This window comes from Stenella coeruleoalba (genome assembly GCF_951394435.1).
Source record: "Stenella coeruleoalba genome assembly, chromosome: 6".
In the NCBI taxonomy this organism is placed as follows: domain Eukaryota; kingdom Metazoa; phylum Chordata; class Mammalia; order Artiodactyla; family Delphinidae; genus Stenella; species Stenella coeruleoalba.
This window is the reverse complement of record NC_137151.1, coordinates 46,446,628-46,458,253: the sequence shown is the minus strand read 5'-3', so window position 1 is coordinate 46,458,253 and position 11,626 is coordinate 46,446,628. Positions and strand designations below refer to the sequence as shown.

Here is an 11,626-nt window from a genome sequence, read left to right as displayed (position 1 = left end):
TGCAAGTGGGCACAAAGACCTAAATGTGAAAGACAAAACTTTAAAATAAAAAGAAATTATAGAAGAATTTATTAAACATGACACAAAAAGAACTAAGAACTTCTGCTTATCAAAGCACCATAAAAATAAATTGCAAACAGGAGAAGATATTTGCAACATACCAACAGAGGATTAGTATCCAGACATATAAATAATTCCTAAGATGACAAAATGGAATCACAAATGTACTATATACATATGAAAATATACTTATCATCAGTAATTTGAGAAATGCAAATTAAAACTATGAGATGACATTTCACACCTACCAGATGGCAAAACTTTGGAAAAAAAAGTGGGAGGTGGGCAATACCAAGGGTCAGAGAAACAGCAGAGCAATGGAAACTCTCATTCCCTGGTGGTGGAAGTATAAATTGATACAGTGATTTTAGAAAACAGACTGAATTTATCTTGTAAAAGTTGAACATATGAATAGACTGTGATCCTGCAATTCTTATGTAAACCTACCTTAGAGTAGTACTTCTCAAATTATCCATTGTGAACAATCAGTTGTATTTTTTAAAATTTCCTATCTATCACAGATTAGATCAATACTATGTAAACTACAATAAAAATGCATTATGAGGTAACTGGTCATGTGCTCGGATGTTGCAGCTGTGAAAGTTTCTAAACATTCTCAACTTCTGGACTTACTGTGTCACAGACCAGTGACAGTCTGCAGGTCAGTACTGGTCCATGGAACATTTTAAAGAGCATTATGTTAGAGCAGTGTTAACCAACATAATTTTCAGTGATAATGGAAATGTGTATCTGAGCTTGAAAGACTGAAATCACAGTGTGTTCTGATCACAATGGAATGTAATAAGATAATCAACAGCAGAAGAAAATTTGGAAAATTCATAAATATGTGGAAATTAAACAACATACTTCTAAACAATCAATAGATCAAAAAAGAAGTCACAAGAAAAAACAGAAAATACCTTAATATAAGTGAAAATGAAAACACAACATATGAAAACTTATGGTATGCAGTGAAAGCAGTGTTAAGAGGAAAATTTATAGCTGTAAATGCCCACATCAAAAAAGAAAAAAGATCTCAAATCAATAACATAATCTTCACCTTAAGAGACTAGAAAGAGTAAACTAAACCCAAAGCAAGAAGAAAGTAATAAAGATTAAAGCAGAGATAAAGCATAAAGAATAGGAAAAGTAAAAGAGAAACACTGATAAAACCAAAAGTTGGTTCTCTTAAAAGATAACAAAACTGACAAATTTTAGCTAGACTGACCTAGTAAAAAAGAGAGAAGACTAAGATTACTAAAATCAGGAATGAAAACAGGGACATTACTACTGACTTTATACAAATAAAAAGAATTGTAAGAGAATACTATGAACAGTTGTATGCCAAACAAATTAGATAACCGAGACAAAATGACAAATTCCTAGAAACACACAAATAACCAAAACTGACTAAGAAATAGAAAATCTGAATATACCTAGAACAAGTAAAAAGACTAAATCAATAATCAAAAAATTTCTAATATAAAAGTCCAGGACTAGACGGCATCACTGCTGAATTCTATCAAACTTTATAGAAAAATTAACACCAATTTTTCTCAAACGTTTCCAAAAAACAAGAGGAAAGAATACTTCCTAACTCATTCTATGAGACCACTATTCCCTGATACCAAGGCCAAATAGCGAAATCACAAGAAAACTACAGACCGATATCTCCTATGAGTATAAATACAATTATCATCAAATACTAAAAATCAAATCCAGCAGCATCTAAATGGATTACATATGACACCCAAGTGGGATTTATCCTAGGAGTGCATGGTTGGTTCAACATTTGAAAATTAATCAATGTGAAACTAACATATTAATAGAACAAAGAAAAAAAATACAACCATTGCAATAGATGAAAATTCTATGCCTAATGCTTAACCAAAGATTTCTAGGAATTTCTAGTGCTACCCAAATTCCTCCCTTGGCTCAAAGGAAAAGTTAAGAATGGCTGACTCCATGGGATATTCTACAAAATCCACATGATTTTTAGCTTCTAGAGAGCTAAGGTGCTGTCCAATTTTGGGGTGCTGTCCATCAAACCACAGTCTAGTTGGTTAATCTATCTCATGTGTTTCCAGAAATTTTCAGCAACCACAGGAAATTTCTTCTTTCTTACTGTCTCCCTACAACATGGACGATTTTACTTTTGATGCTGACACCATCTCTCAGATACTAACATCACTAATGAACTCCCATTCCTTTGCTCCTCCTACCCCACCCACCCTTTGACCCACTGTTTAGTGCTCACTGTTCGGAGGACTGGCAGTGTTTGCTTAGACTAGGCAAGACTTCATGCCTGATGAGTGGACCACCCCAGCACCCCAGGCTGAGACAGGGCAATTTTTCAGAGGTTTCTCTCATACTCAACCTAAAGAATTTATCACTTCTCTAGAGGAGCAAAGTTGTAACTTTAGGCCCTCTGGGGTACTTTTCAAGCACAGAGTTTCACCTGAGAAGATTCAGTTCCCTGCATGTTTTTTTACTCCCATCCTTTCCTCTCTTAGAGGTTTTTCTACCATTTGTCTTTCTCTGAACGAGTTATGTTACCTTCTCCTTCCTTTTGAATATGCTCTTCCTTTTCCCTGAAAAGCCTCACTCCTCTCCATCCTCCAACTCTAAACCAGCAAACTGGTTCATTCTTCAAGTCACAGTCTTCGTTGATAAACACTTTCCTAATGCCCCCAAAGACATCTGGGTGCTTCTTCTCTCAGTTTTTTTTTTTATTATAACCAACCCCCAAAGCATTTTCCAGGTTATTAATTATTGATTCTCAAAATGTAGTAGGATACAGTGCATGTATTCATAAATTATAAATTCTTCAAGGGCAGAGGTTGTGCCTTACTCATCTTTGTAATTCCAGCGCCTAATAAACAGTAAGCACTCAATAAATCACTTCTTAAATAAATAAGATTTTTAAAAAGGCCTATCAGGAGTCACAACATAGTTAACATTTACGGAGTCCTGATGAGACCTTCTTATGGACCAGGCACTGTGCCAACAGCTTTGAATGCATTCTCTCTGAATCTTCTAAAATCCCTGCAGGATAGGTAGAGTTAATAACCCCTTTTTACGAATGGTAAAATGATGCTTCGCAAAACTAAGTATTTCAGGATTTGAACTCAAATTCTGATCTCCAAAGTTCATGCTCCTACCCACTTTATATTTCAAAGGGAAAGGATATAACAAATTGATATGAGGATTGTTTCAAGAGAGCATATGTAAACATTTAAATTGGGTGTTATCTATGGTATCTTAGTAGAGGCTGCTTTGTAAGGCTAAGATAACCATATGCATGAAATCTTACAAACAATGGTTTCTCTACTTTTGCTGCTTCTGTACCTCATGCCTTAGTACATGCTGTTCTCAGTCTACCAAGCCCTTACCATCTTACCCATCTGTAGAATTCCAATTAATATTTTAAAACTTTGCTAGGGCAGCACTTTGGACTTGAGGTTTTTCTGCCAAAGGAGACATTCTCCTAAGGGGTTTCTGTTCCTCACAATTACTTTATTAATATATATTTGTAGACGATATTATATTTACTTATATGTCTATCTTCCTTGTTCATGCTGAACTTTTTCAAAAGCAGAGTCCGTGTCTTACCCATCTTCACACTCCTAGTGCTTGTGTAGCAAAAAGCTGTGCATGTATCAAGGTGTTTAGTAAAAATATTGGCTAATTGAATTTGTGTTTCCCAGTTGGGCCTTTTGTAGGTTTTGAGGTATTACCTGCCTCTAATCCTGGCCAAGCAGGATGTGAAAAATATCCAGACCTGCCACTGCCCATGTTCCTTTCTTTTCAGAACTTCCCCTTTCTCCACACAAAATGTATTCTATTCCTTTTGGTTGCAGGGCCCTTATTCCAATCCAGGTCTGTCTGACTCTCTGCAAAGCCTATGTTCTTAATGACTAAAATATACCCAGGACATGCGTCTGTTATGACTTCGGCTAGATTTGAAAGTACAAATAAAAACAAAGCAAACACCTCATAATCTTGAGGGTAGATAGACACTAAAAGTAGAGATAATTACCTTATCAGATAAAAGATAAATGTGTATGCCATCAACTTAGAGGGAGCAAATTAATTCTGCTTGAGAAGGGTTAGGATGATATGATAGGAAGTGACATCTGAGTTCAGACTTGTAGTAAAACTATGTCCTTTTGGGTTGTGAGGGAGGGGAGCAGCAAGGCAAGAGGCATTGTACAGAAGACAGCACTTGTGTAAAGGCAAAGGGACTTGAAGAAGCACAACATAACCTTGGAGAGGAAGCAACTGGGTGAGCTGCAAGAAAAGAAATAAGAGGAGAAGTAATGGGAGATGAGGCTGGAGGTCTAAGCTGAAGTAAAATAGTGAAGATAAAGGGCTTATGAGCCAGACTGAAAATAAGATTTTACATAAGCCAAAATGAAAGGGTACCTCTTACGGTTTTTAATCAGGGTCATGACATAACTAGATTTATGTTTGGGAACTAACGTCAGTAAAAGATAGAATATGGACTAGTGTAGAGAAAGCTAGAGGCAAATTAATTAACTAAAGAGACTATGTAATACTATCATTGCCTAGCCAAGGAATGAGCTAAGGAAGCAGCAGTAGGCCTAACACAAAGATAGAACTGAAAAGACTTATGGATTAGAAAGGAGACAAATTCTATAAGATCTGGTGACTGCTTGACTATGGAGGAAAAGGAAGGGGTGGCAGAAGACTGTGACATTTCTAACTTGGGAAACTGGGGTGAACAGGGAAGACAACATCCAAGAGAGTAAACATGAGCAGAAGAGAGGTCTGTGGGAGATATTTATAAGTTTAATTATATAAATGCGGATTTTGAAGGACCTCTGGGACGTACCGTTAACCACTCACTCTAGGACTTAATCATATATTGTCAAATTAACATGTGTTTATGCAGACTTCTAAACTAATGATAAAACCTTTAAAGATCTTGTATCTTATTTCTTTCACAACATCACTGGTATATAGAAAGCCTTCTTTAAAACAACCACAAACCCTTGGTGAACTGATTTGATCTGTATGCACTATGACTGTATACGTAAATCAAGACATAGTTTTATTATCCATTCTAGGACTGAGGAGTAAAAGTCTTCATAACTTCTAAATTGCTATGTGCAGAGAATCCTAACATACTTAATAGCATGAAGACAAGAGAGAAAGAAGAGAAATGACATCTTTTCTTTACATTTGCTGGTAGCTAGAGGACATTTTCCCCTATAACACTTAATCTGCCGTTTATCCTGGAATAATTAGTCTCCAAGCTACTTGAGAAAGTCACCTAATCCAAGTTCAGTGTTTTATTCACCATTCCCAAGCACTACGGTATCAGATATTGCCTGTGCCAAATAATCTATGACCTTAGGAAGTTACACAAGTGGACCCTTACTTTAAATCTGTAAAAGAGGATAACGAAGCCTATCTTACAAATAAGGATTAAATGTTACGTATAAAAATGTCTATACTATGTCTGGCACATAATAAGCAAGTAAGTTAGTATCTTTCCTTCAAGTATCTTCATGAGAGAGAAGAATCTACATTAGCTTTTTAAAAAATATTGTTTTTAATATAAAGACTTTGGATATACAGCTGAGCCTTGAACAACATGGTTTGAACTGCACAGATCCACTTACATGAGGATTTTTTCCATAGTAAATACTACAGCACCACATGATCCACTGTTGGTTGAATCTGCAGATGCGGAACCGGGGATACAGAGGAACCACAGATATGGAGGGCTGATTATAAGTTACAGGTGGACTTCTGACTGCAGGGAGGGTCAGTGCCCCTAACAACCACGTTGTTCGAGGATCAACCATATTTTAAAGTCACCTTTCAAGTTAGTAAACCATAGTGGTTAAGAAATCAAGTACTGATATTAAACCTAGTTTAAAATTTACTAATCACGTGACCTTGGTTGAGTTAGTTCACCTCAATACGTTTTCTCATCTATAAAACGGGAATAAAAATTGTACTTACTTTGAAGATGACTGTGTGGAATACATGACATAATGCAAATAAAATACATACTTATTATGTACCAGTTAGCACGCTAATCAAAAAGTTAGCTATTACAATACATGTGTCAAATATGAAAATATAATGTAATTCTTACTGCAGAGATAAACTATACTATTTGTGTATATTATATTTTGCATACCATTTGCATGTGTGAACATATGTGTGTGTGCCCTTGAGGGACACATGAGGAGGAAGTCAAAGGGAACAAGAAACTGAATTCAATACACTGAAAAATATACCATAAAAAGAAGTACATTCTTTTTTTTTTTTTTTTTTTGCAGTACGCGGGCCTCCCACTGCTGTGGCCTCTCCCTTTGTGGAGCACAGGCTCCGGACGCGCAGGCTCAGCGGCCACGGCTCACAGGCCCAGACGCTCCGCGGCATGTGGGATCTTCCCGGACTGGGGCACGAACCCGTGTCCCCTGCATCGGCAGGCGGACTCTCAACCACTGCGCCATCAGGGAAGCCCCAAGAAGTACATTCTTGTATGATAAAAAAGATGCAGTGACAAGGTCACAAACTAAATTTTAAATCTTTGTGGAATAACTATCTAAACTGTTTTTATGCAAGTTTGGATGATCATAGGAGACATGAAAAAATCTATAGGGTATTTTCATATATTTTCCAGAAACCTTAGAATAGATTTTTACATAATACTTACTGAATTAACTTTAATTTCCTTTTAAGAAAGCAATATACAGATGAACATTAATAGGACTTTTTATTTTACCAATAATATAACAATAGTACAAGTATTATTCCCACACAGAAATGGTATTTCTCACTTACCCACTGATCACCTTATAGTTACTTTCTTCCTCATATCAATAAAAAAGCCTTCAGTGAGTAATTTACATCATTTTACTTGATCTTCCCTGACTCTCAGCAACATGTTTAGTGAGAAAGTTGACTAAAATATATGGTGTAATTGTTGACAAGGAATTTTTTCTTGTGTTTAAAGAAATGTCCTAAGAATACTGGACTCAAAACCTGTCTCTCAGCATCATAGTACAAAAGTGTTTATGCATTAATACTAAATAGTTCAGCTACATGGGCATACTAGCTCATTAATCTAGATGCAATAACTTAAAATAACAGCATGTCCCTATTAGTCTAAAGTTCAACCCTGAATTTATCTATGAAGGAAACCAGCAAAAATAAATTAAGACCTTAACAACACCTGGACAGATATGTTTGGTCAAATTTTACATACTATTTTCAAGCAGTCTTTAAACTGTTTTAGCAGCATAATTTATATACCACCACTTAATATGTGCATTACAAATAAGGCTGATTCATTCAGATATAGAGATGACTCCTGGAGATAGTTCATAATACTATGTACATTTATTTGAAGTACATTTATTTATGTATTTTAAAATAATTCTCTACGTCTCATTTTTCCAAAATTCACACTGTATTCAACCTCAATTATTCTGGGGTAGCAGTATTTTGAAGTACCTACCATTGGAAATCTCAGTATGATGTCTATTAACCTCTTGAGTAACTGTAGATACATTTTTAGAGCAAATAAGTATATTTTACAAAGACTAGAAATAAGTTAAATTTATCTAAATTTGTACATCATATGTACCCACAGACCTAGGATCTAAAATGTTTCTTTCATAACATTTCTTTTAATTAAAATGATCAACCCAGCACAAATAACTTCATTTCTTTATAATCCTGGTACTCATTAACTCATTAACATTAAAGGCATCTAGTTGATATTTTGTAGGCAGGTAAGAAATTAGTAGGTAACATATGGTAAGTCAAGTATCAATATCACTTAAAATCTTGTTTCTAGGCCAAGGCCAGAACTGGTAATAATACATAAAGCTCTAGAGCAGTGACTCTGAAACTTCAGTAGTGAACAGAAGACTCATGTGGAAATGCTTTTTAAAATGCAGATTTCAGAACCCAGGTCACTGGAAATTCTATTACAGTAGCTTTGGGGTATAGCCCAGTAGTCTGTGTTTTAAACAGGCAACTCAGGTGATTCTGATGCAAGTGGTTGAAGGGAGTTAATTATTAGTCTTCAGAAGGTCACCAACTCCGATACATAAAGAAAGTAATATAGAATTTTTCATAGACACCCTCACTCAAGAGAATAATGCTTTTATCAGACTCTCAAAGGGAGCCAAGACCCAAAAGAGGGTAAAAGCCATGTTGCCTTCAGAAGCCCTAAAGTCTCAGTAAAAAAATCCCTTTTCAGCAACTGGATTCCTATAACTTGTAAGACTTCATTTAGCATTACTAGTCTAGTCTCCTTTGCCTTTTTCAGCAACTGGATTCCTATAACTTGTAAGACTTCATTTAGCATTACTAGTCTAGTCTCCTTTGCCTTTTTCAGCTGTAGAGGCAGGCACCTTGCAATTTTTTTTTTTTTTTAAATAAAATTACCAAATGCTAGTATGGAAACTTTATCAACATCACTGTTTTCTTTCCAAGAGATTATGAGATCTGCAACTCTACTTGTCACTGCTTTTTTTCACTCCTTTTTCTTTTCCCGAATTTGTTGAAATAAGTTTTATTTTACTATTAATTTAATGTTGATTTTAGAGGAACTGTACAGCTTTAAAAAAATAATGTAATAAATCTTGATAATGTAAAATTTTTAAAATTGTACTTTTTTTAAGGCTAATCTAAATATCTTTAGGTATCCAAGGGCATTATTTAAAATAAAAAAAATAAATAAAAAGGGCCTTTGGCCTTTTACTTGAAGGTCTCTATAGCTTACTCACAGCTGTGAGAAACATTTTATCTGTAAGTTATAAACCTCTTTCTTCTTCATAGAGGCATATGCTTCTCATCAGCCATAAAAAGGAAGATGCAACTTTAAATTGTTATATAGGCAGTAAAAATAAATGATAGGAAAAGGAAGGGTAGAGATGTACAATCACTGAACTCTTAGTGCAACAGCACTTTTTTTCATGAGGATGCTTAATTACTCTAATGACTATTATGTAGAAAAGAAAAGGAAGAAAAAAGCATGCTTTTTCTGAACCCTAGTATCATCCACTTAATAGCTCTTATTATAATAGCATTTACTATTTATCTCCACATACAGTCTTATAAAACAGAAATTCTATTAAAGCAAGAATACTATATGCTAATCACTTATTGGCAACTAAACTGCTCACCTGAGGTTTAGTAGCTAAATAGTACTTTTGTATATATCTTATTTATCTGTTCCCAGTGAAAGGTAAGCAGCAAACCAGGAAGGGAGCAATCCCCCTTAGGTTGCAGAGCTTTTCTATCCCTGTCACTCCCAGAGTAAAATACTGGCTCAAGATACATTTAACTTGCTAAAAAACTACATTATGCTGTGAGAAGATTTCAACATGTATGTTTCCACGTTAAGTTCTTCATCTCTAACTATTTAAGGAGAAAGTCCATTCCCCTTAAGAAATGTCAAGTTACAAGCCACTAGGTATTAAATAAAAGTTTTTTGTTTATGCTTTTGAAGAGAGGGAGGGTAGAGAGAAAGCAGAAGAAAGGCAGTGGAGGCAAGGTAGAAACTTCTGCTGCTGCAGTAATCAATTTCTACAACAAAATATGTGTAACCTTACTTGCTTTAGAATAACTGGGTGGCATTATGTATGTATGCATGAGTGTGCACGTGTGTGCTGGGACAAGGGGGAGGGCTGTTAATACCTGGTTCTCAGCCTCCTCCCTAAGAAAGACCTTTATGACGGCAAGGTGGTGGCTCTTCTGGAGGTCCATTTCAAGGTACTTCAAGGCATGAATGCCTATATATATCGATTATTTTTAAACATTACTTTCCTGAAACTTCAAAACTCACTTCAATTTCACCTGACTAGTCAGAAGGTCCCTATCCAAATTCTTCCCTGGGTTGAGCCAGGATGAGTGTTCTCAGTTATCTCGCTCTAGTCTCAGAGAGCTCTAGTCTCAACTAGAGTTGAGGATCTAGAAGCCATCCTCACAGGAATTCATCACTCTAGTGTCACACCCAAAACAAGTTATTGAGTCCAGATTCTGCAATGCCATCAGTGCTCCAGCACCCTGTGAACCTGATGTTTAAGGATCTCTCAAGAGCAAGGCATGAGAATTTGAAGACAGCAGATCTTAGCTCTAGAACAATAATTCTTAATACTGGCTGCACTTTAGCATCATCTGAGGAACTTTTAAAAATAACAATACTAGGGTCCCCACCTTCAGAGATTCTTATTTAAATGTTAGAGGTTGGCCTTGGATGATTTCAATGTGCATTCACTAGAACTATCTTAGACCAAGAAGAAAGCGTATATGAAAGTATTGCTTTAATATGCCAACTTGTTAGGGATGGGGTAAACAATTAATAAACTAATGTATGTATATATGACAAAGATTACATTGTATGTGTTACCAAAGCTGACATTAGAGTTTGTACAAATAAAATAGAAAAAAATGTATTTTTAAAAAAACCTATTATTATTGTTGTTTACACCAATAATCTATCATATTTTCCTAATTATAATGAATTTCAACAATACCATTAAATATACATCTGGGCTTCCCTGGTGGTGCAGTGGTTGAGAGTCCGCCTGCCAATGCAGGGGACACGGGTTCGTGCCCCAGTCCGGGAAGATCCCACATGCCGCGGAGCGGCTGGGCCTGTGAGCCATGGCCACTGGGCCTGCGTGTCCGGAGCCTGTGCTCCGCAACGGGAGAGGCCACAACAGTGAGAGGCCCGCATACCGCAAAAAAAAAAAAAAAAAAAATATATATATATATATATATATATCAACTTAACTGTGTTAGTGTTATTTAATTAGATGACAGACTTGGAGAAACAGAGAATCATTAAGCAAGATATTTAACTCTGTACATATACTATATGCTCAGGTTTGATGGACATGAACTTTCCTATCAGTAGGGTGCTCTGATTAAATATCAAACTAGACAATAGCCCAGTATTACAGACCATTGAGTTCCCTTGTACTAAAAGAGTAGCAACAGCACGTGCCCAAACTAAGTATCAAATATTTTGAAACATAACTGACAGGCCAGTACTCTAGCTCAATTGATACTCATATAATAATGTCTTTTTTACATATAAAAACTCCTTACTCCATATATTATTTTCATATAGACTCTACAAACTAATTTCAAACATAATAAAATTACACAATATACAATAGTAACTTACTTGATAAAATGAATATATTCAGAAGTTAGATGCAAATGGAGTTTCTATATGCAGAACACTTTTTCATTAGTTTATGATTAAAATTTCAGAAATGCTTTATCCTCATTTCTGATTACTATTCAAGCAGCAGTGGCTTCTGACATTTCAGCACTGAGTTTCCTTGTGTTTCTCTTAGCCAAGGGTAGGAAATGATTTTTTAAACACTTCAGTACATTAGAAGAGCTTTCTATTTAAAGGAATTCTTCAGTGAAACCTTTTCACCATTTACTTTACAGCCTTTGTATGTTCAATTTTTCATGTAACAAATTTCTTAAAATCTGGCACAACAATAAAGTGAAAATAGTATGTGTCCCTAAGAGACAAAACCATAGATATATA

At 35.5% G+C, this 11,626-nt stretch overlaps 1 protein-coding gene across 11 annotated transcripts in view; it reads right to left on the bottom strand.

Annotated features, from left to right (window-relative positions):
- The window catches only part of MBD5 (methyl-CpG binding domain protein 5), a 404,533-nt gene that overhangs the window by 375,543 nt on the left and 17,364 nt on the right, over positions 1–11,626 (bottom strand). The window lies entirely within an intron of this gene.